This window comes from Chlamydotis macqueenii, chromosome 1 (assembly GCF_036417535.1).
Source record: "Chlamydotis macqueenii isolate bChlMac1 chromosome 1, bChlMac1.mat, whole genome shotgun sequence".
Taxonomy (NCBI): domain Eukaryota; kingdom Metazoa; phylum Chordata; class Aves; order Otidiformes; family Otididae; genus Chlamydotis; species Chlamydotis macqueenii.
The window spans coordinates 22,524,964-22,548,194 of NC_141556.1; the positions used below are offsets into that span (position 1 = coordinate 22,524,964).

A 23,231-nucleotide genomic window follows, 5' to 3' on the forward strand; every position below is an offset into this window, starting at 1 on the left:
AGGAGGTTGGGGGAGATCTAAACATACCAGAATATGTATTACAGACTACAGAATCAGCTTCCAAACGCATCCCAAAACCACTCAATGCCTGCCAGAGCATCTTGGAGCTAATCATTACTGGAGGTCCTAGGAGACCCTTCCTTGTGGGAAGCTGAGCTGCTGAGCCCTGGCCTCTAGCCAGCCCCATCCTGAGACCACCCTCCTGGGGCCAAAGGCATCAGCACCAAACACTGAACTTGGTGCACCATAATAAGGAGCTTTGCCTGTGCTGAAAGAGAAAGACATGTTAGGTCAGACCCATCACCACCTCCCTGCCACTGCTAGCCATTTTTCTACGCCATCTTCTCATTTGCAGCTCGCCTGTGCCTAGAGGCAGAGCAATCATCTGCCCTGAGCAGAGAAGAAAGCTATGAAATCTATAAGTTTCCTAAACATCCCTCCTGCCAACACCTGTCATTCGCTTCCACATTTCCTACTTGCTCTGTTTTCATTTAAGGTATTATATGACTCAGACAAGGCCTCAACAGCTTCAAAATAATTCCTGTGTCTGACTGCCTCAGCTTTATTAAAAGTAACTGAGCCATTGATCATCATCAGAAGATGTAGTCTCAGGAGAAACGATATCATTTGTAAACAAATGATCCTGTGAACACAAACACTCCACCAGCCGCAGATAATAGGGAAACAAATACGTGGTAGGGGAGGCGAGAAGCTCCCCCCAGCACACCGGCAAATCATCTCAGGGATAAGAAACAAAGAGAGTCGCACCTTTGCGAGCGGTCTGGCTAACAGGAGAATGCTCTTCCAAAGGCAGGGAGAGGGGGAGAAGTCATTTTCTTTTGCTATCATCAAGTCTCTAAAGGCAATTTCATGCTGCTGTCTTGGGAGGCAAGCAAGCAAGACTGCTCATCCCTAATGCATCCGATTCTCTACGTTCAGAGAGGGTGATTTTTTTTAGCTGACAGTTTCCATACACGCCCTCGCATGCTGGATTTCATGGCTGACCAAAGTGTGAAGGCTGGAGAAGGGAATGCATGACTGCATAGCAACACCTGTGAAAAACCAAACTATTTTCCTTCCCTTACCTCCAGCTAGCTACAAACAGGATCAGCCTGTCTGGGATACGAAACTTGCTTCTACAGAGAAGAATTAATGAAGATCAGCACCATGGATTAGAGCACATAAAGAGAGAAAGATGCTATAAAAACTCCGTCAAAGCATCTGCCAGGTAGAATCACTCATTTTTCAAGAGCAGCAGTCAAATATCCATAGAAATAAATCGGAATATTTTTTAAAATAAATGCCTTCATATGAAAGACCAATGTTTCCTATTGGAAAATTTAACAGACAACTCCTGGCAAATATTTAACTTGAATACAATGCAGACTCAAAAGCTGCTGCTGGAGGAATGGAGCAGCTATTGTGCAATTCTGGTTTTTGGAAGGAAAAGGATACTGAAATCTGCACCAGATGCCCTACATTCCCCAATCAAGAGTACATTTAGCGTATTCAGTTTAACAACACACAAATGGTATGGAAGCCACCAAGAATATGCGGAGGTTTGTCAAACAGGAAGTAGGCATCTAACCAAGAAAATCCCCAGCAGAACAGACATGGCCAAGGACCTTCTGGTCTGCAGCCAGAATTCTCAGTACGTAGAAATAATAACTTGGTAAAACAGTGTCCCTGAATCAGGTGGGGCAAGTGCCCGCCATTCCAGAAAAATTGCTTGGGAAAATCCTCTTCAAAGAAATCACTGTGCATGGAAGAGGAAAAAAAAAAAAAAACAACCTCACGTTATCCTCACTGTTAGGCAAATGCATCCCGTGATCCCAAACATGTCAGCTAGCCACCAAAAAGCCCAGCTGAGCTGGTGCCTTGAGAAATTTGGCTTGGTTAAGTTCATACAGAGGATCTGTATCAGCAGATCCTCTTACTTGCCTCAGAGGTTAAGGGTGTTCATCAGAGTGTAGAGGTGCTGAAGGAAAGAAATGGCAGTACTGCCATCTGGTTCTTCAAAAGAAGTGCTGTAGCAGTCGGCAAATTCAGGGCTCATCTAAACTCAAACAGCTTCTCTAGGCGGTCTAGAGTTTCCTTTGAAGTATATTATCTACGAGCACATATGGTCCTGGAGCATATCCACACACATTCACGAGAAGGGAATGAGAGTGGGTGGAATACATAAGACTATCCCTAAGAAAGGGAGGAGGAAGAAGAGAATAAAAATCCTGGCATAAACAAACAGCTGCTATTTCTAGCCCTTCTGGTTGAACCCCTCCTCTACCCAGATGCCACTCTGCAAGATGCCTTGTTCAACTTAAGAGACAACCAGAGAAATAAAAGAGCAAGAGCATGCACTTTCACAACCCAATTATGACCGCTTACAAACATACTGTAAATCTATTCACTGCTTAACACACCAGGTACGTTCAGTAAATGCATTTGCTCAGTGTGTACCCAATGTAGCTTGATATTCTTCATGTAGCTCCAGCGTGCACATTCAAGCAATAAAAAAATTAAATAAATCAAGTCTGGAATAGACTCAGTCCACAACAGCAAGGAAAAAAAGAGTAATTATTGACAGTGGCTTGGTTCAGCTTAGAAAAGCTTAACAGAAAAGGATTTTTCCGTAATTGCCATCTCTAACCTTTTATCCAAGCTCAGTGGGTACATTACCGAAGTCAGCAGGAAGTTTAGCCACTCCACATGAAATTAATAACGTTTATGGGCTGACCCGTTGCCCACAGCCTTCTCAAAGCTTTTTAGAACAAGAGCTTTGAAGATGTTTCTGTCTTTCCATCAGGAAACAGTCCACACCATACTTAGCTGCCCAAAACAAAACAACCACCAGCCCCCCTTCACCAGGCAGTGGTCCCTGAAGACTGAGCCTCCCTCTTACACATTCTCAGGAGTAAATTAACCTTGCCTGCTAGTTACAGGAATAAAAATAAGCTTCTCAACAACAGCACATTCCATCTGCCGACCCACCGGTACCTCATGGGGCGGCAGCTCCCGAACCATCAGGGTATCCCTCTTCCCTGGCCCAGCCACCCTGAGGAGTGCCCTGCGCTCCAAATTGGGAGCTTCTGACATGAGTCAGCCCTTAATTCTCTCCATCCCATCCATCCACCCATCTGCAGAGCAGAGCTCGCCGACGTTGCAAGGATGTGTTTCAAGTTCGGGTGCCTATAAAATGGCTGTGGAGTGAACCTGCGCAGCAAGCGAGAGCTTTCAGCCTGACTTTGTATTCAGGTACATGAAGAACAAGATAAACTAGTTTAACCAACGCTGACCCAGTTTCACACCAGAAAGGACCAAAACAGACACAAGAAGTTAAAATATATTCCTTAAGAGATGCTGTTCATCTGTTTTGAAACGGCAAGCATGAAATATGTGAGTCTCTGTGATAAAATTCTAGGTGAGGACTGATCAGAGCAAAACCAGATCAGCACCGTGACTTAACAAAATTGTGTTGAAAACCATTAACAGAAAAACAACACATGCTTTATAAGCTAATGCTCTCTTCAGTGTCACAGACCAAGAAGAGAACAAGAAAAATCAGGAGGAGGATAAACACGGCTGGCTGGGAATTGATTGCCGCCTTTGAAATTCTAGTGGAACAGTTGGAGTAAGAAGCTGACTGCAGCTGAACTGAAAAATCACTACGTGTAGCTAGATTACTCATCTACTGTTAAACCAAATTAAAGTGTTCTTCCCACAGGCGAGGCTGAATATTTCAGAAAAACCATAATTTATAACTTAGGAAAATTTAGAAGAAAGCTCTGCAAAACCGAAATGAATTTTGTACTTAATGGACATGAAAACAAAGGACAGATGAAACTTCATGTTGCTTGACTCAATAGTAAATACTACACAGCATGCAGGATGCAGCTGAGCCAAGAAGCTGATGGGCTGCGTTAAAGAAGAGTTCACATTACCACATCCCAGCTACAACCAACCTTCCTTGCTCTGCAAATCATCCTTTCAAGCTGCCCACAGTAGCAGAAAAAAAAAATGCAGATTTTCAGCAACCCAGACCCTTACTGCAGCCAATATTAGGAAGCGCTATCAATAAGAGTTTAAATAGGCGATTCTCCTTAACGTGTTTCATAATTAGGTAGCGAACTCATCCACAGGAAGCGTGAAAAGCGAGCGTGCAAGGCACAGGCCTTTTAGCGAAGTGCCGCAGTGAATACTTTTGTCCAATTTATTTTCCAGGAGGGATCGCGCTTTGGACGGAAGCCTATTTCTAACAATTTATTTTTCATGTTAGGACAAGGCAGTGTAACTTCTACACAATTTAATCTCTTTGCTAATAGACTCAGTCATTATAGCTGAAATACGCAAGCTTAACAATAAGGCTAAAATACCCAGAATACTTAAATCCGAGAAATGTGCTTGCTGGCTTTAGTTCAGGACAAGTAGAAGCAATTGGCTAAAACGCTGCGGATGGGGGAGCCGTGGTGACTGTGGCGAGACCTGCCAAGAGGTTACACTGGACTCTGCACAGCTGCCTACAGAAGTGCAGCCACAAAATAAATAAATAAATAAATCTTTAATTGCCAGTGAAACGCATCCAAAGGGCTGGAAAGCACCTGAGCACCCCGACAGCTTGCCTTGGCTCCGTGGGTCAGCACCCCCTGAAAATTACAGGGATGCTGGGCCGAAAACCCCCGAGGATCATTTTGCCCATCATGTTTCCCCACACGGTTGTTTCACTTCACTTCCAAGCTGCAGCCCAGTGAACAGGCTGCCATTTACCTCTTCACCCTCACTCTCAAATTTGTTTGGATAAACAGGCCCTCCTTTGTTCCAGACTGCTACTACGTTTACACATTGTATTGTAAATCAGCCGGTACAAAGCAAGGCAGGCCCTGGAATGAAGACACTAGCATTTTTGTTCACAGCAAAATTAAGCAAGCAAGAAGCACAGAAGTCCATTTATAACCCCAGTCTGGAAACAATTGGTTTTTAAAAGGTGAGAGGTTTTAAAAAGTTTACTAAACAAACCTAGCCAGTAACAGAGTCTATAGAGTCAGCTCCCAAACAAGTTCAAGGCTGTATACATTGCCAAAGCAGTGTTATTTCTGAAGAGAACTTTAAAGAGTTTAAAAGCTTGCTTTCTCGCAGTTTCAAGGGCCCAAGAATTATTGGCAAGTGATTTAGCTTTTACTGACTACACGAATAGAGAGGAATTATTTACAGAGGAAGGCAATGAACTCTTCGCCATCTCTATTAAAGCCAAGAGACCTAAATAGCATCGAGGAGTTGCAGGATAAATATCAGGACAAACTTCACAGCAATAACAGATGAGCAGAGGAACAGACAGCTACGATGTCTTCCCTGTCAGAGGTCTGGAGAAGAGGTTCAACAAGCATCTGTAACTAACCAGTTAACCACAGCTCATTCTGCCTTACCACAGAGGATGGACTCTCTATACGGCCTCTTCAGATCCCTCCCTAAACCTGTTTTCCATTATTTTAAATGTTCTTTTAAATAAACTGAATTTGCTGAGACCTCTCCCATGGGTCGATAGTTTGGTACAGCCAAGAAGAAAAGAGATCAAAAGCAATCATTACTTGATAGGTGCCCAGTTTTTCTGAAAAGTTGTCATCTCAGTCCCATAACTGAGTATGTATGTAAAAAAAAAAAAAACAAACAAACAAACAATAGAACAATAGAATTTGCACTGGCTGATCCAAAGGCCATCCAAAGGCCAGGAATAAATTGGATCTGATGTTGTCTGCAGTCCAGAAGTGAGGCCATCCAAAGGGATGCTATGGAGAAGCTTCAGCTGGACATATGCAGGATATCATTCACCACTGCAGACAGCCCCTGCGTCCTTCATAAACATCAAGCTTAAAAAATTAATCCTAAGTCTCAAATATAAGTTTGAGTGGCAAAAATATCTTTATTCCTTTGATTAATTTAAGAGGGAGAGGTGCAGAAATGTTGCATTTAAAAGCTTTTTGTCCTGATTGCAAGAAGTATGTTAAAATAAGAAGTCTTCTACAGATTCCTTTCAGTACATCTACCATCCGTGGTACAGAAGCACCCCACACTTTCGCAGCTTCAGATCAAAAAGAAAAAAATTCAGGAGAGGGGAGTATGTCTGCAGTGTTTCAGAAGCCATCAGCTGTCCACATTGTAATTCTGACATGATCTGATGGTCCATGGTTAACCTTAGCAGCAAAAACGGTAAAGGGAAGATGGGTTACAAGTTCCCACTCACTCTGGTCCCTTCAGAGGCGAGAAAGCATTTGCTGAGCACAATAAGGGGAAGCTGGACCTCTGCTTTGCCACCAGCCCCAGTGACACCGCAGTCAGCTGCGGTTGTTTCCTCCCTCAGGCACTGAGCCCGAGGCCACAACAAAAAAAAAAAAAAAAAAAAAAAGAAAAAAAAAAGGAAAAAAAAATCTGATTCAGTCATCAGCACGGCAACTTCCTCCTGAGACCCCTGGAGCAGCCGGCTCTTGCCAATGTGAGGGCTAACCCATCCTTCAGCAGGGAAGAAGGCAGAGAGGCACCGCTGTGGCTGCCTTGGGGACCCCATGACCAAACTGTTCTCCCAGGCACTGTCCGTTCCAGGGGAGCACAGCAGGCTGGCACAATGCCTCCTGCAAGGCAAGTTTAGCCTCCAGACCCTGATCAGCTCCTGTCACCCACCATGTGCTGCCCCACGCTTCTAGCCCTGCCTCTTGCTAAGTGACTTACCCTTTATTCCAGTTCTCCATCTTCAAACACATAATTACCAGATGCATCAGCACTGGAGTGCTTCCCCGACTGCCAAACGTCACTTAGAGCATTGACCAGGGCTCTGCTCTCCTCCCTCTCCCGATCTGCCCTTTCCTCTCCAAACAGTGCTTTGCATGGGGACTCTTTGGTTTCATCCCTCTCAACTGAAGATGCCATAAAACATGGAGACAGCACCTCACAGGACAAGTGATGCTCTCACCTGAAGATGGCTCTGTTTCCGCCCTGAGCTAATACAGGCCGTATGGAAATGCTGTTCCCCGAGCTAATACAGGCCGTATGGAAATGCTGTTCGAGGGACTGAAAAGAAGCCAACAACCCACAAGCATCTGAGGGTCTGGAAACCCTGTAATTTCTGCCATGAAGAGAGATTACAGCCCATCTGTCCCAGCCAGAGTACAAAGGAATTCAGAGTGACTTATGCTCCCCCTCCTTGCCTCCCCTGCCCCCCTGCTTAGCCAAATAACTAAAGCAAATACATATAACCGTGTCCCTAACCTGTTGACATAATCTGCCACTTTGCCGTCACTGCAGCCCTTGCAGGGGCTCGGGCACTGCACTTGGGAAACCATACGTTATCCAAAATCATCTCCTCAAATCTAGCATGACACAGGCTTTTCCTACGGTTTCGTCTGAGCCTGCGCTGATGGGCTCCGAGTGCTTCACCACCAAGATTTATTTTCCCGCTTGAAGGTAACGCTGCTGAAACATCTGTAAAACCAAATTCATACACTTTAACATTAAGTCCTCACACTAAGTATTAGAGTGACACTGCCAGATTAAAGGGACTGTAATACACTCTTTTAATACCCCATTTTAAATGCCTCTTTAGATTATTATCCATGTAAAGGTTTTTAACATCTTTGACTTATGTGTGTCACCTGCCTGTCCTCCATTTTTGCCCCAGTTTTGCCCTGCGTACGTGACAGTTATACAAAAGTTCACTCAGTGTTTTATTATAAGCTCTGCTCCAAAGGCAGCAGTGATGGAGGTCGGAGGGACCTGCAAGTCACCTGCACAACCAAGGGCTGGGACAATGTGCACCTGTGGCTCCTCCAGACCCATGGCAAAGGAAAACTGGGAGGCAGGCCTCCCGCAGGGCCACCATCCCAATTCCCCATCACTGGAGCAGCCCTCGGTTGCGGACATCGGCTGTTCTTCTGGCAGCCACCTGGGTATGACTGGTTGCCGCCAGCATGGGATGGGAGGAGGTATTGAAATTTTATAATGACAGGCAACTCACCCTGTCACTTCTCATTTTAGTCATTTCTTATTCTGACAAGCAGGAGCAAATTTGACCAAAAGGCTCCTAATAGCAAGACCATACTGGGTCTTGAACAAAGAAAAATGTGCTTAAAAGCTCTCAACTAGTATCGCTGTGGTGCACACAGACAATAAGGAGCTGTAAGAAGCTTTTCTGTCTTACGTGTCTTTGACTATAGGGCGACTAAAAACCGGAGCAAAGTCATTTAGCAAAAAACCCTCAAAAATCAAAACAAATAAATATCCCCCAACAATATCCCTCCAAAGACACAAAGAAATAACTCGGTGCCTTTTTGTGTTCTCAAATAAAGGCGAGCAAGAAGAAAGCGCAGCTCCAGAGGAGAGGACAATAGGGATCTGGCGCCCGCGATGCCACCGTCTCAGCCCTGCACCCAACAAGTTCCTTCAACTGCTCTGGGTCTTGGTTTCCACATCTGCAGAGTGGGGATAATAACAGGTCTTTACATCACAGGGGTGTTACAAAGATCAATTAGTTAATGTCTGAAAAGCGCTTTGAAGATATAGCAGGTGGTGAGTATTATTATGCAAATAACATGATTTAAGAAAATCACAAGTGCTGGATTAATACTAATCCCTTTGATATTTAAAAAACGCCATTTTTTCATATTTTAAAGCAGTGAGTTTTCATGCTATAGCTTTCCACGGCTGCTACAACAACAATTTTTAACCTTTTCTTTTCATACAGCTCAATACATAAAACTCCTCTGCAGACATCTTCACAAAATCCAGTCTCAACTCAAAGCTAGGAGCACTGGAAGAAATTACGTGTGTTGACGAACTGGATAACTACATCCTGTGCAGGAATATTTCTCAGAGGATGAAATGTCACAGGTCTAACTTACTGTAACAAACATTGCAGAGTCTTTTGGTTTTAGGGCTTTTTTTTTTTTTTGGAAGCACACTAATTTCACGCATAGAGGCATTTGTAAAGCAATATAGCTGCTACCTAAATATGCCATTTTATGTGGTGGAAAGAGTGGAGAAAGAGAGAAGGATATGGTTCTGTCATTTCTTCCAAAGCTGCATATCTTAATTGCAAAAAAAAAAAAAAACAAAAAAAAACAAAAAAAAAACAAAAAAAAACCCCAAAACAAAAAAAACCCTAAAAAATAATTTAAAGAGAAAAGTCTAATGTCTAATGGCCTCATTTGGTGGTCTCGCAGAGATCAGGCCATTGTAGTGCCCACTCCAACTTCCAGCAAGCGGCTGCACAACCACTTCTGCTTTAGGCGCACGCAGGGAGCGGGGCGCATGGCCACAAGCCAGCCCAGAAACACAGCCGGCTGAACGCTTGCAACTCGCAACGTGAGACAAACACAAGTCAACGAGAGAGCCGAGGTGGGATCAGGACAAAGAACCTGAGGTAAGCAGCAATGTCAGAAAACAAGGAGAAAGCACAGCCAAGACCAGCCGTCCCTCTGATCTCCTGCCTCACCTTTGCCAGACCTCTCTGCGAAAGCAAGACATCCCGCCCCGCGCCTAAAACCTCCCAGTGCTTCCAGGACTTTCACTGCCACATTCCCTTTCTGTGAGGAAGCCTGTTTCTTGTCTCCTGCACCGTAAAATGTAGTGCAAACCAGCTGGTGTGTTTGGCCCAGGAATCTGCACAATATTGCTGCAGTTAAAAACAGCTTAATATCAGCCCCCTCAGGAATGCATGCCTGAAATTGATATTAATGAAACAAGATCAGATATTAATATTCTGTACAGCCCGTTCCTCAAGCTGTGCTGTAGCATCAAATCAAATCTTTTCCCAAGTCAATGTACAAAATACAAACAGAGGATGGCAGGCAGTACGGACGTGGGGGGAAGCAGCAGGAGCGTTTTAAAACTTCAGAAGCTCTTAAGTTTGCAGCTATAGGCAGCTGCGCTTCCTTTCCTACCACATTTCCCACAGCAGCCATATTAATAGCTATTCAATACAGTAATAGGATCCAAGCTGTACACTTAGTTGTTGGGGCTTTTTTAATCTCCTGGTCAATATTAAAAGCATTTGGATGCTCTTTAGGAGGGAGGAATGATTTTTGCAATCCAGGAACAGCAAGGCATTTGCAGCACTCCTGAGGAACACCAGTGAAGGATTTCCTTCGCATGCCTCTGCTTGTGATTGATGTTGTGACACTTTATTTTAACTGGACCTAGTTGTACAGATTTACAATTTAATTTTCTTGCGTAAACACGTACTCTGTGTAATCTTAGTGTGTTCTCATTAGTTGAAGTTATACAATTTATGTTCAAACCACCACCTGAGGGTCATTCTTCAGCCAGAAAGAGACCCTTGAGGATCTCAAAGCACAAAGGCCTTTGGACACATCATTTCTACTCCTGGATCTGCCAGGTCTGGGGGATAAATCCACAATTCTAATCCTGGGCAGATAAGCACAGGCCCATCTTTCACTTTGCTCTCCCGTAAAACAGAAGCCACCTCCTCCTCCTCCTGAAAAAGATCTAATGATGAAGACCAGCTCCCAAGTGGGAGGATGAGGCAGCATCATGCTTCTTCCATCTTCACAGGGGATCAAATCCCCCTTTCTTTCTAATCCAAAGGAGAAAGCGAAATTATCTCTCAGGAGTACCCCCTGCCCGCAGGTGGCTTGAGGTTTGGTGTACTCTATTTCCATACCTTCAGTTAATTCATCTTTTCTGCATGCTTTGAGTTTGTGCAACTACTGCTCACTTGAGGAAAGCAATCTGATTTTCTTGTAATCAGCTATTCAGTTTGAGGTATGCCGGTCCATCTTATTTAAGTAGGCCATGGATATTTATAGCCAAAGTTAGAAACAGGAAAAATATTACAGCATTCTCAAAACTTTCACATGTGCAGTCTCATCTCACCAAAGAGAGAAAACTCAACTAGGTTTTTTTTATCTCTCGCTTCAAACAGCCAAATAATACGAAGTGGCTGCAAGGATTGCTCCCATTAGCCAATCCTCCTAGCACTCAGCAGTCTGCTGCAGGCTTCTCCAGATGAAGGGATGAAAAATAAACATACCATCCCCACTGTAACATAGACAGTCAGAAGAAAAGAAAAATCATCTTTAGACTATGAAAAAAAAAAAAAAAAAGGATCTATTGTAACTGTGTCAGAGAAGCAGGTAAGATGTCGCCTTCTGTCTGACCATGGAGCAAGAGGAAAGCCACTCCAACAGCCATTCAGAGGACAAAAAAAAAAAAAAAAAGAAAAAAAATAAATCTAGATTCATATCTGGTTTGCTGATCTTTGCACAAGGTAAGCCAGGACGGTACAGTCTGTCCCACTGACAACTGCTGCCTTTTCTTCCCCAGAAGATGGGCAGAGAATGGGAATGGGCACGTACTGAAGAGAATGTTACTCTGATGATTTGTAGCTCAGCCACAAAGCTTCCAGACTGCTGACCTCCTGGCTTTGGTACAATCTGCATCACATTTGTAATTGTATTTACCTGGATGGCTTTAACCTTATTAAGGATTCACAGGTAAAAAGCAGATGCTGAATCAAATCTCATAAAGCAGTGCCTGCTTCATGGAGGCTGGGCTAAGCAGAAAGCCACCTCAACTCCTAATCTGTCTTAGGTTTGTAAAGACAATACTCAATTTCACGCAGGGGAAAAAAAAAAAAAAACAAAAGTAAATTGATGTGAGTTCTATTTGAACTAAAGAGCAAAAAAAAGTTATTGTGTAGTCTTATGCTTTATTGAAGCACAACTATTTAAAAATAAATTATTTCAGGAACACATCATCCTTACCTTGTGGCTGATATAGATATATATGTATAATTTACTTAGATTGTAGTATTTCCTCTCTGTTCAGGTAAACATAAAAGCTTAACATTAAATCTGTACTAAAAAAAAAAAAAAAAAAAATTGGCTTATGCATTTGAGGCACTAAAAGTACAGCCAAACTAGGCCCTTACGGCCAAGTTGACTGCTCTGCATTTGGCACAGGTACAACTGAAATATTCTAGAAGACAGAAATGTTACATTCTTTCAGGTGTTTTGAGTTAACGTTTATATTACTGAAGGAATTTCTATTCAAAAACCCCTACCTTCAGTGAGATTCAAAACCTTCACTTGGGAAACATGAAGGGAAAGTTTTCACATGACAGAGTATATTTTCCTTTAAAAACACATCAATTATAACTATAGAATATATTATACATATTATGTATAATAAAGAAAACCTTATATTTATATACATATAAAATCTGAAATTATATTTTTTTAATAACAGAGATCCTATTTCTGAAAAGGAGTAGAGTGCGCCCCACTCATATAGCTGCTTTTATGAAGTGGTTAGAAAGGTGTGAAGGAGAACGGCTCTGGGTTATTACAGAACCGCCCTTCGAAGCATGCCAAGGGAGTAAAATTGCTAACGAAGGGTCTTCTTTTGGGATGGGCTGGAGGGACCTCCAGCTTTCTATTTGTGCTGCCACACATGTGAGCTTTAAATGGAAGTTGTGTTTGTGCTTACGGCCTCATTAGATTGTAATTCGACTGTGGATTTGAATCCCTGCAAGCCTCGTACACTCAGGACCTGCCCTTTCTCATCTGAAGGACATCACATAATGGTTATTCCTCTTTACAGCCATGCCAACCCCTCGTCTCCGAGCCTCAGGGTCAATAACCTCGGGTCTAGTTTTCAAATTTAACAAATTTTCCTATTGCTCAATTGGCAAAACTGTTCAATACCTAGGCTGGAGCTAAATAAGTTCAGTGTTAACCATTTCTTTGTCAACTTTTTAAAGTAACTTTTAAAAATAGTTGCCTACACTTTCTCCTTGCATAAATACATCATGATGGCATCTGCATATCCTGTTACAGGTATCATGCCCTGGAACTGCTGTGTACCCACCATTCCAGCATCCAGACTCATGGTTTCCAAATCAAACCTATGAACAGGCACAGTGCCAGCTGGAAATCCTTCTAAGCTTCCTCCAGGAGCCCAACAGAGGTGAGAATCCTCATATTTAGGTAAAGTCAGCTTCAAAGTTATTTTTTATTTGTGAAGAAAATTATCTACACTTCTTTTCCCTATCCTTGATATTTTGATTTTCTTTCTCTGCTGCAAGAAAGAAAACACCTTTACGTTCAATACATGAATAATTACTATTTTTAAAAGCCTCTCATTTTACAAGGTTTTCCTAAAGCTTCTTAAGAAGATGAATGATCTGTACAATGGCTCGATATATTAAAGCGTAACTTAGGTGTACTAATCTCGTTCTCTCACTTCATTCATTACTTAAAGAAGGGCTATGAACCATCCTGGGATGCCTTACACTGTGAGGGTAAGGTACATCACTAATTTCCCAACTGCTGTTTACTTTGCATACCTTGTGGGTAAAAAATTGGCAAGAAAGGACTGGGAGCTGTTTGCTTTGAAATTATCACCCCATTTACAAGATTCAAGAGCAAAGTATTCTAAAATGAGGTAAGAGGGAAAAGGAAATGACTATGTATGTGGTGAACACTACAGAGTGTGCTAGCAGTGCCCAGCAGGTCAGGGTACCAAGAAAGCTCTCCCACAAAGTGCACATGGACAATATTTAGAGCACCCATAGAGAATAAAGGCATTAGCCAGTTCTATGCAAAACGCCTCTATCCAGTTTCCAGCCACCTGATATTATTCCCAGTGGAAGTGAAGCTACACAGGGGCACTGCTGCTATGGAAAGCACAAGTTCAACATAACTTTGTTTGCAAAAGCCTCCTCTTCCCTGACTAACAGGGCCACCCAGGAGGGGACGGGCAGGAAAGGACACAGACACAGGCGGGGCTTGATAACACAAAGAATTTGGCAACAAAATTAGTTTAAGCAGGTCTTTAAATCTTTTTGTCATTTTTTTTTCCCCTCTTGTAGCGTCTCAATCCAACAGTGAAAAAGCACACGTGTTTGCAGGGCCATGCTGTAAAACACATCAGAGACGCAGTGGAACTTTTACTTTTTTTTTTTTTTCCAAAGGCACACAACAACTACATATAATGCCAGATCAGTTCTCCTGTCCAGTTCGCAGCACAGCTCCACAAAACAGTCACGGTAGCACAACCAAGCAGCTCCTGGCCAGTGACGGCAGGAACTACTTACAGCAGAGCTGCCACCAAAGACTTCATATCGCTGAACGACAGTCTGTGCATGCTGCTAACCCACTTGGAACAGGAACGCTCCCCCCTGTGCCAAGATCTTGTGGGTACAGAGAGCCTGATGTGAAAGTGCTTTGTAGAAGGCTTTGCTCAAGCCAGGAAAACTGGGGATGCAGGTCTGCTTTTGCATAGGGGCTTTTGGGGAGAGGATACAAGCTACCTAATAGAGTTAGCAGGTCCCCATCCTTCCTGGTCAAGAAGGAATGCTGCAGCATCCACTTGCCCTAATTATATATGACCAAAATACCCTTAAGTTCTGTTTTTCAACTACAGATTCCCCAAAATTCCTCAAGAAGAGGCAATGAAAAAAAAATTTCAGAGAGAAATGAAATTACTTGCTAAAGGCAGAAGAAAAACCAGAATGCATGAAGTCCCCAGTCAAGAAACCTACAAGACCTCACTGTGTACTGTGGATCACATAGATGGCACTGTAGACACCAGGCATATACACAAATCAACGTTGGTTTTCTTTCTTGTATTCCAGCAGACTGGCCTGTTTCATCTGACCAACACCACTGAACTATCAGCACGGTGCAGGAGCATCTCAGTTTGGGACAGAGACACAGCAGCAAACAACCTGGCCTTGCCAAGTCACTGTGCGTGAAAGGTGAGAGCAGAGTAGCAAAGTCCGTGAGAGGAAGGGGGAAGGAAGCGAGTACCTAACCATTTCTGGCCACAAATTTACCAGTTTCTTTTTTTCCCCAACAAGCTGACTAATGTACAGGAACTCTTCAGGGCTGCCTCAATCAAAAGCTCCTTCACTTCCAAGGCTCTAAACCCTCTTTGATAACAGAGTTCCTGTGCAAGTATAATTCAAGTAGATTAATTATGCCACAGACAACACAAAACACAGGCTGCCTCTTCAAATTATCAGTAGGAGAAAATACCATGAAGAGTTTCGTTTCAAGGATGCTGTTTACATTTACTCACTTATTTTACAGGCCTCGGGATCAAAATGAAAAGATAATAACTAATTGCTACAACTGGGAAAAGTAAATTGGAAAGTCCTTACCGAGTACACCTGTACACAATAATTTGAACAGCGACGGTATAAGCAACACAGATTGCAAAAGTGCAATTAGAGAAGTGGAAAGTGTTACTCTGAGCAACTGAGATACTATGTTTTGATAACTAAGTTACCTTGGAGATGATTCATATGCACAAGTTGCTTAATGTCATTTTACACCACAGGTCCAGAAGGTATAAAAATATGCATGAAAATCACTATTAAATCAGACACTATCCAGTACAATGACAAAGTAAATACATTTTCATGCCAGATTACCGCACTAAATTTGAGGCTGTAATATTCAACCTAAGCCCAAAGCATATAAAACCCACACGGCCCTCTCTTGTCTTGATGCATCACGCCAACCATACTGCAGTGCTCTACAAGGGGACCTCCTCTTTCTCAAGCAAGGACATGCCACTTTGGAAGAAGAAAGTGAGGTTAAAAAAAACCCTGCTCAGTCCAAATGAGTTCTTAGCCTACCTGAACAGCACGGCCACTGCTGGCAAAAGCGACTTCTTGGGGCTCAGGCTTCTCTGAAAATACCTTCCAGGATGAAGTGCCTTCTGACGTGTACTTGTTCCTGCTGGGAGAGATGCAAAAAAGATGCTTCAGAGAAGATGTAAGACAAGGGACTGGGCAACACGCACAACCAAAGAGAAATAGCTTGCTCAGTGGGTTTATGGGTATCCTAAGCAAAGAATAATTTTGGAGCTGGCATCTCAAAATACTACAGAAAACTCCTTGTTTTCATCTGTATAAACACAAAAGGAATAAGAGTAAGGAAGGTGAAATCCATTCATTTTGCACTAAATACAGCAATTGAAGACTTAAAGATGTGCCATAATGGTCAATGAACACCAAATCAACTAGGTTTTTAAAATAAGATATCAAAAAATATAGGCCAAACAGATTAAAAGTTAGTTAATTGAAAGATATCAAAAAAGTTGTCATTACCGAGTAACATCACCATGCAACTGTAATGCTCATTTTGCAGCTTGCAGTGACTGGAATTATGCTCTATATTACCTAACTGTTTTATTAGCTACCTGGAAACGGGTATGTCCTTGGTGGAAAAATTAATGGATTACATGGTTCAGTAGCATAACAAATAAAAGTAGGAAGAAAATCACACAGCTATCACAAGTACTTGTTAAGTGGGGCTCATTGCAACCAAAACAGTCTTGAGACTGAATGCAAATATATGTATCCAGTAAGAAGGAATGCAGGTAAGGTTTGCAGGTCAGAGGACCGTGACCTAAAGAGGCAAGGAAACCAAAAGGCACGCAGAGGTCATCACAGCCTCGCAACTAAGCGTCACGCTTGGAGCTTCTGCTGTGATTAAGAGGGCTAATGTGGTTCACGGATGCAAATATATGACAGTGAATGAAAATACTGAATGGGGTAGGATGGGGTACACAACGATAACGAGCAACACCGAAATACTGCCCCCAGTCCCATGGTTGACATTAAAAAAAAAATATGTTGAACATTAGAGAACATGCAGAGCACAGTCACAAAAACAATGAGCATCTAGAGGGGAAAAAAAGCATTATGTATAATCAGATTTTTTAAAGATTCAGTCCTTCTCATATGTCACACAGACAACTGACAGCTTACTTGATCATCTTTAAGGAAAAAAAAATTTCAACAATAAAAACCCTTTTAATACAGCCATAAGAAGACTTAAAAGGGACCAAGAGATGCAGGTCTAAAGCACAGAAGGCTCCTGTTAGAAATGAGATATCAATCTGAACAGGGAGGAACGAACAGGAACAAAATTCTTAAAGATACATTCTCTTCTTCTCAGTATTTTCAGGATAAGAGAGGCTTTAGCCCAAGGATTTGCTGGGTCCATGAGCAACGGCTGAGTGAGTTTGTCAAACAACCACAGGACTTGACAGCTCCTCTGACTCTAAACTCTGAACAATAGTCTTAAAAAAAACCTCAAACAAAAAAAAAACCAACCAAAAAAAAAAACCCAAAGGGTACTGCCATGCATTTTCACTAATGCTCCTGAACACTGAATTAAACGCACAATGGACTGTGAAATGCTTGCAGATCTTCCCCCAGCTAAATGTCAAATGAAGAGGCCATCTGTTAATAAACATAAACATCACCTCTCTGGAGCTTTATCCAGTGTTCTAATAAGTAAACTCACACCACCATTTAGTGCTACAGGGTTGCCAAGGCAAGTGAAGACTTTTGGTTTTTCATCTCAACAGCTTGGGCGGGCAGAAGGAGACAACACCTGGAGTACGTGGCAGATATGAATTCCTAGTCACGAAGCCAGCTTTGTGGTTGTAGAGCCATTCACTCTTGAAAAACTTCTTCAAAGCACTCACAAAGAAACTTTCTCCCTCAGTAAAAGCCTTTTTAGACAAAATCTCCTCCATTTAGCATGTTTGGGAGGAAAAAATATCCCAAGAGAGACCTGTTTCAGTTGCTTTTCCAGGTTTGTAACCTATACCCGTAAGGATCATGTGCATGCATCGCAATCCCAACTACAGTTTACATGGGCTGTCAGTTCACGAGGGAAAAAGGTGCAGTTGCTGACGATGTAAATCAAAATGTCACAGAAAAAGCTTTTCAAAGCTTTTTCTTTTTAACTACTTACTAATCCCAGAAGATTGGAAATCAAAGAGGTTAAACTACTACTTCGTTGCCTTACAGTTCAGCAGGCCCAACACTAAGTTCATACCCATTTGTCTCACACTGGTTAAATGAGCATAGCACAGAAGTTCAATACACATTGTGGCAACACATTAAGGAACAATAAATTAACAGTCTTCCAATGTATTTAAGAGAGAAGCTGCATATTTTGGATTTCCAACTGCAATAAGCACAATCAGATACATTAAAGGGAAAGGAGTTGGGTGTGCTAGTGGATGAGAAGCTCAACATGAGATGATGAGAGGGCTGGAGCACCTCTCCTATGCAGACAGGCTAGGAGAGTTGGGGATGTTCAGCCTGGAGAAGACGAGGCTCCGGGGAGACCTGATAGCAGTCTTCCGGTACCTCAAGGGGGCCTTATAGGAAAGATGGGGAAAAACTCTTCAGTAGGGCCTGTTGTGACAGGACTAGGGGTAATGGTCTCAAAATAGAGGGAGATAGATTTAGATTAGATATTAGGCAAAAATATTTCACAATGAGGGTGGTAGAACACTGGAACAGGTTACCCTGAGAGGTGGTGGATGCCCCATCCCTGGAAACATTCAAGGCCAGGTTGGATGGGGCTCTGAGCAACCTGATCTGGTTGGAGATGTCCACGGGGGTTGGACTAGATAACCTTTAAAGGTCCCTTCCAACCCTAACCATTCTATGATTCTATGACTAACCATTACAAGCTGAGGGAAACCACAGCCTACTACTATTAACCACTCCAAGCACCATGCATCTTCAGGAAGTAAGCTTTTATTAGCCGTGTATGCCTAGGCTAATTCCAAGCAAAAGATTATTAAACTGTCCTTCTGATTTGAGATGGGAGACCTCACCTTGTATTTCAGTTGCACCCTTTCTACCAAATCAACATGTTTTATTTTTTCTGCCCTTTACTTTCTTCCTATGGTTGAATACATTTGACTAATCACTACTTTCCCACTGGGCAAACACTGGTTAAAGAACTGGTCCTTCATAAATTCTAAGTAGTGATGCAACTAGGAACGTAATAGCTATATTTTCTTTACATACATCCATCAGAAAGAGGTACTATCTCTTCTTAAACTATCTAAAGGATAAACAAGAGCCCAGGAAAAAAAAGATGCAGGAGATCACTCCTGAAATTTCTACATATTTAAAACACAGTCAGTTAGTACAGACAGAAGGTTAAGCTTGAAATGTGAGAAATCTTTATTTTGGCATCACTTCTCCAAGAGACCCAGCTATCACCCTAACAATCCCTCTAGACGTAGGAAGATTAGTGTCAGGTTTATGAGAGCTTCCTTCAATCCAAATCGCCGTGTAGACCTAATCCAGCTTAACTGGAAATACGTTAGCCAGGTCTATTCAGCAATAAGCATGAACATACCTTCTTCTGGTTTGCTGAAGCACTGAGAATGCTTTTAAATAACTTTAACAGAAAGAAAGAGGACATATCTGCAACATAAAGAAAACCGTGACTGTTAAGTACTACAAAATCCATTCACTGCAAATTACCAAAATGCTTCCACTTTTTACCTGTGGCCTTAAATTAATGATGCCAGTTAACAAGAAAAGCAAGTGAAACACTAAAAGTAAAGTTTTAATTAGATAACTAACTTCTTGAAGAAGACACACTTCAACTGAATAAATCAGAACCACAAATTTCACTTGTTTCCAGGATCGCAAAGCTGTTTGCTTGAGGGCAGGTGGTGGAAGAGGGCCTGTCAAAAATGAATCCAGAAAGGCAGAAACTCGAAGCTAAGCACAAAGGTGGGGCAAGGTTGGAAGGGCCTCAGAAGGTGCTGGGTGGACTCTGTCCGCTGACGAGTGCCGAGGGGCTCCCAAGCCCAGGGAGCTCAGCGCTGAGCTAATCATCAATCCGGCACTGGCTCCCAGAAGCTGAATTCCAAAGAGAAACCGAATGTTCCAATGAGCACGTGGCTGGTGACCACAGCTCTGCTGACGCATTCCCGGGGACAAACTCTGCCCTGTGTTACAGCGGCCTCAGATTGAGCAATTGAGCAGCGGCTGGTCATCACGTTAGCTCCAGGATTTTTCTTAATCATTGTTACTAACATTTGTTAAGCACAGGCACTTCTGGATGTTATCTCAACAAGTCAGCCTTCTGTCAACAATCTGAGAAGGAAAGAAACTTGGAGAGATCCAAAAGTTATGTATTACTTCACTGCAGAGACAGAATCTGGGAAATACTCAATTTTAACAGATAAATAAATTGCTACCTGCCTAGAGAAAATAAGTCCTAACCCCGCAAGGTCCTCTGAACGGGTCTCCAGTTTGCCATGTTGCTCCAGGGCTTGGGCAAGCACGTCCCCTCTCCCTCCTCCATCCATCCGCGGAAGCCTCCAGGGGCAAGGACTCCATGGCCTCTTTTTATAGCCAGATCCGAGCAGTTTTGTAGACAGTTAAGAGAGCTTTTAGTAACACTAAGCTGCTGATGGTTAGATAAAATGACTATCTCCAACTCCTTATTTTCACTTTGTCTTCATGAGTTTTGACCAAGCAAAGAGTAGGAGGTTAAACCACTTACTATCCAATTTTTTTTTTAAACAGACACCCTCTCAATGACTTAGTTGGGCTGTGTTGGTTTACATATTTTTTTAACAAGGGTTAACAGACCAATGTCAAGTCCAAGCCAGCCTCATACTTAAACAAAAGTCTCAAAAGTAATACTCCACTCATCTCAGTTACCTCTGGCTTTATTACAGCTAAAAATGACCTTTTTCTTTTTCATTCTAATGGTAGGCATTTAAACAGAAGAGGACCTTCCCACTATAAGCTGAGCTTCACAACTTCCTGCGGTGCACAAGAAAACCTACAAGAAAAGCCAAAATAAATATCCACTACTGGCTTGAACTAAAAGATAAAGGTGAAGAAGCAGGAGAAACACCACATGGGGGTTGTTTGTTTACTTAATTTCATCTTAATTATTAGACTTTCATCTCACCAACAGCTGTGCAGGTGCTAACTTTACTTCAAGAAGGACCTACAGTTTTTGTTTGCATAAATCAAGTACGTTTAATCAAGTGCACATTAGCTCATCAACACATTGGATCTAATGAGGAATTGCATAAGTGACAATGCCAAGCTATTTTGGTGAATATTCATTATATCTCTGCGGAACAGTCTGACTGGAGGAAAGTGAGAACAAAATGACAGTAAAAGAACGGCAGCAATTACTTTACTAGCAGTTAACGTTGCCATTAACTGCTTGCTGGCAAGAGCTGAAAGTTGCAAACCTCAATTTAAGCTTGTTACCTTAATTTTACAACTGTAATTCAATATTCAGGATGTGACACTAGTGTAATAAATATCTTCATTCAGTGCTCCATACAATAAATAATTTAAAAGTGTATGAAAAGTTCCAAATTATAGCCATTACAGAAATACAAATGCTTAGTAGTAAATCTTCATGAAAATAAATAAATGTGCAAACCATTTTCTCAAAACCAAGCCAGAATCCAAACTCGTTAGCAACAAGTCACTGGTATTTTTTTGTTATTAACAGGCATTCACGAAGCGATCTCCCTTCAAAATGTAATTTGTTCTTCGGAAGCTTCTGCATGCAAGGCTAACAGCTCCCAGTTTTGTAAAGCTATTCAAAGTCTTTATCCCATTTCCAACAACATCTGTAGGAAAATTCAGGCAGAAGAGGGCTGTGCCCTTAGTGAGGATATTTTACATAACAGGTCTTTAAGTTAGATGGACAAAGCAAGGTTTGGCTAGAAGAAAAAAACCCTTGTTCACTTGCACATTTCCAGAATGGATGGAGGAGGAGGAGAGGAAGAGGAGGGCTGCTACGTCCTTCTGAGACCCAGAACCCCACATGCTGTGACCGACCCACCGAGAAGGTCACGCAACCCCTTCTCGTGTGGAGCTGCCTGCCCGCTACCGCTGTCCACTGAGACAAGGCATGAGGTAGTTTGTCGGTGTTACATTTGCCATTGCAGAAGAACGTAGGTGCTTACGGGCTCTGGTTCACAACTGGAGCTCGATTTAGCTGACCCCAGCTGTTTGCCTTGTTCCTCTGCCAGAACAGAGATGAACAGGAGGCTCATGCTACTGGACTTCACAACATTACGCACTAACATGAACAGCCATAAAACGCAGTTTACATTCATATGCCAGGCTGTAAACTCTGGGAGACTCAAAGTCCAATAGGAAACAAGGCTGAATGGCAGAGTAACCTCTGGCAAAGCGACAGGATGAACAGCTGGATGTTTCAGCTCCTGGAGCACAAGTCAGAGTCACAAGCATACTCATTGTGCTATCCTTCCCACGTCATCGACAATTCAGGGGTATTAAAGAAGTCTGATTACCAAAACTGCTGTAACAGACTGCCACAAGCACCCAAAGCTTCAGGTGCATGTTTTGGGGGTTCACTTTACTACAAAACACAGCATCACATTTTGGTGGGTTGGTACCAGCTTCCTACAGTTATGTCAGATCATTTAAAAAGCTTTTGGAACCAGAAGCCACCGTTCAAATTCCTTTCCCAAACATTTACTTTCTGTATTGGTTTAAGTATCATATTCTAAGAAAGATAATTTTCTACTTCATGTGCAATCAGACTAGGTTCCCACCAGGGATTCAGACCCACAAGCATTCCAGGCAAGGAGGACAAGCCATGCCCGGCTCGGAAGCAGACTTCCTTCCTTTTGTTTTGGCTGGAAGCATGCTCTGTTCTGGCTTTTCCATCGCAGGCGGCAGCCCCCCATACCCAAGTGCGCTGGATCTGTCTCGCAACCCACAGGGCAGGCTGGGCATTCAGCGCCAGCCCAGCGCGTGTATGTAATCTCCCTCCCCAGCTCACAGTGAATGGGTCATCCAGCCCATGTGGGTCCAGCACAGTACACAGCCCCACTCCTGCAAAGCCAGTTAGATATTTCAAGCTTTGGAAAGGGAAAAAAAAGACAGAATTTTCAGCCCATCTCTGGGGTTGATGACTTCAGAAAAGAACTGTAAAGCAAGCTGAAGCCAATCCTAGGTACGCAGCAGCCGCCTATTACTTACCAACCTTTGCTTCCTTCTAGATTCCATTGTAATGAGAACATAAACAGTAAAACAAGCATGTCTCTCCCCGGAACGAGCCACCTATTCAGAGTTCCCTCTGGCGTTCAGTAAGCTCATCATCGCGCTCAAGGTAGCAGCGTTAGTTATCAAAAGCATCGAGTTCCTCCCCAAGGAAGTTACCGCTCCATGAGGAGCTCAGCGACAGGGACAGAACCGTAGCGTTGTAATTCAGGAACAACACAGGCAATGCTCTTTTCCATCAGATTTCAGAGACGCCGTGAACTTACACTTTCTTCTTCGCACGTTCACCCCAGAGTGTGATTAAGCCAGAAAGGACCCAAAAATCGTTACCGGTCCCTTCTGGCTCCGGGTGTCACTGAGCCGGATGCAGCCCCGGAGA

General features: G+C 42.8%; 1 protein-coding gene across 6 annotated transcripts in view; it reads right to left on the bottom strand.

The window, feature by feature from the left end:
* Nucleotides 1–23,231, bottom strand: part of PLXNB2 (plexin B2) — a 258,670-nt gene that overhangs the window by 234,277 nt on the left and 1,162 nt on the right. For 3 of the 6 annotated variants that reach the window (XM_086747090.1, XM_086747126.1, XM_086747106.1), the window contains exon 2: nt 15,644–15,746. The gene's annotated coding sequence lies outside the window, so the exon portion shown is untranslated. The remainder of the gene's footprint in view (nt 1–15,643; nt 15,747–23,231) is intronic. The other 3 variants (XM_086747101.1, XM_086747113.1, XM_086747121.1) reach the window with 1 other exon arrangement.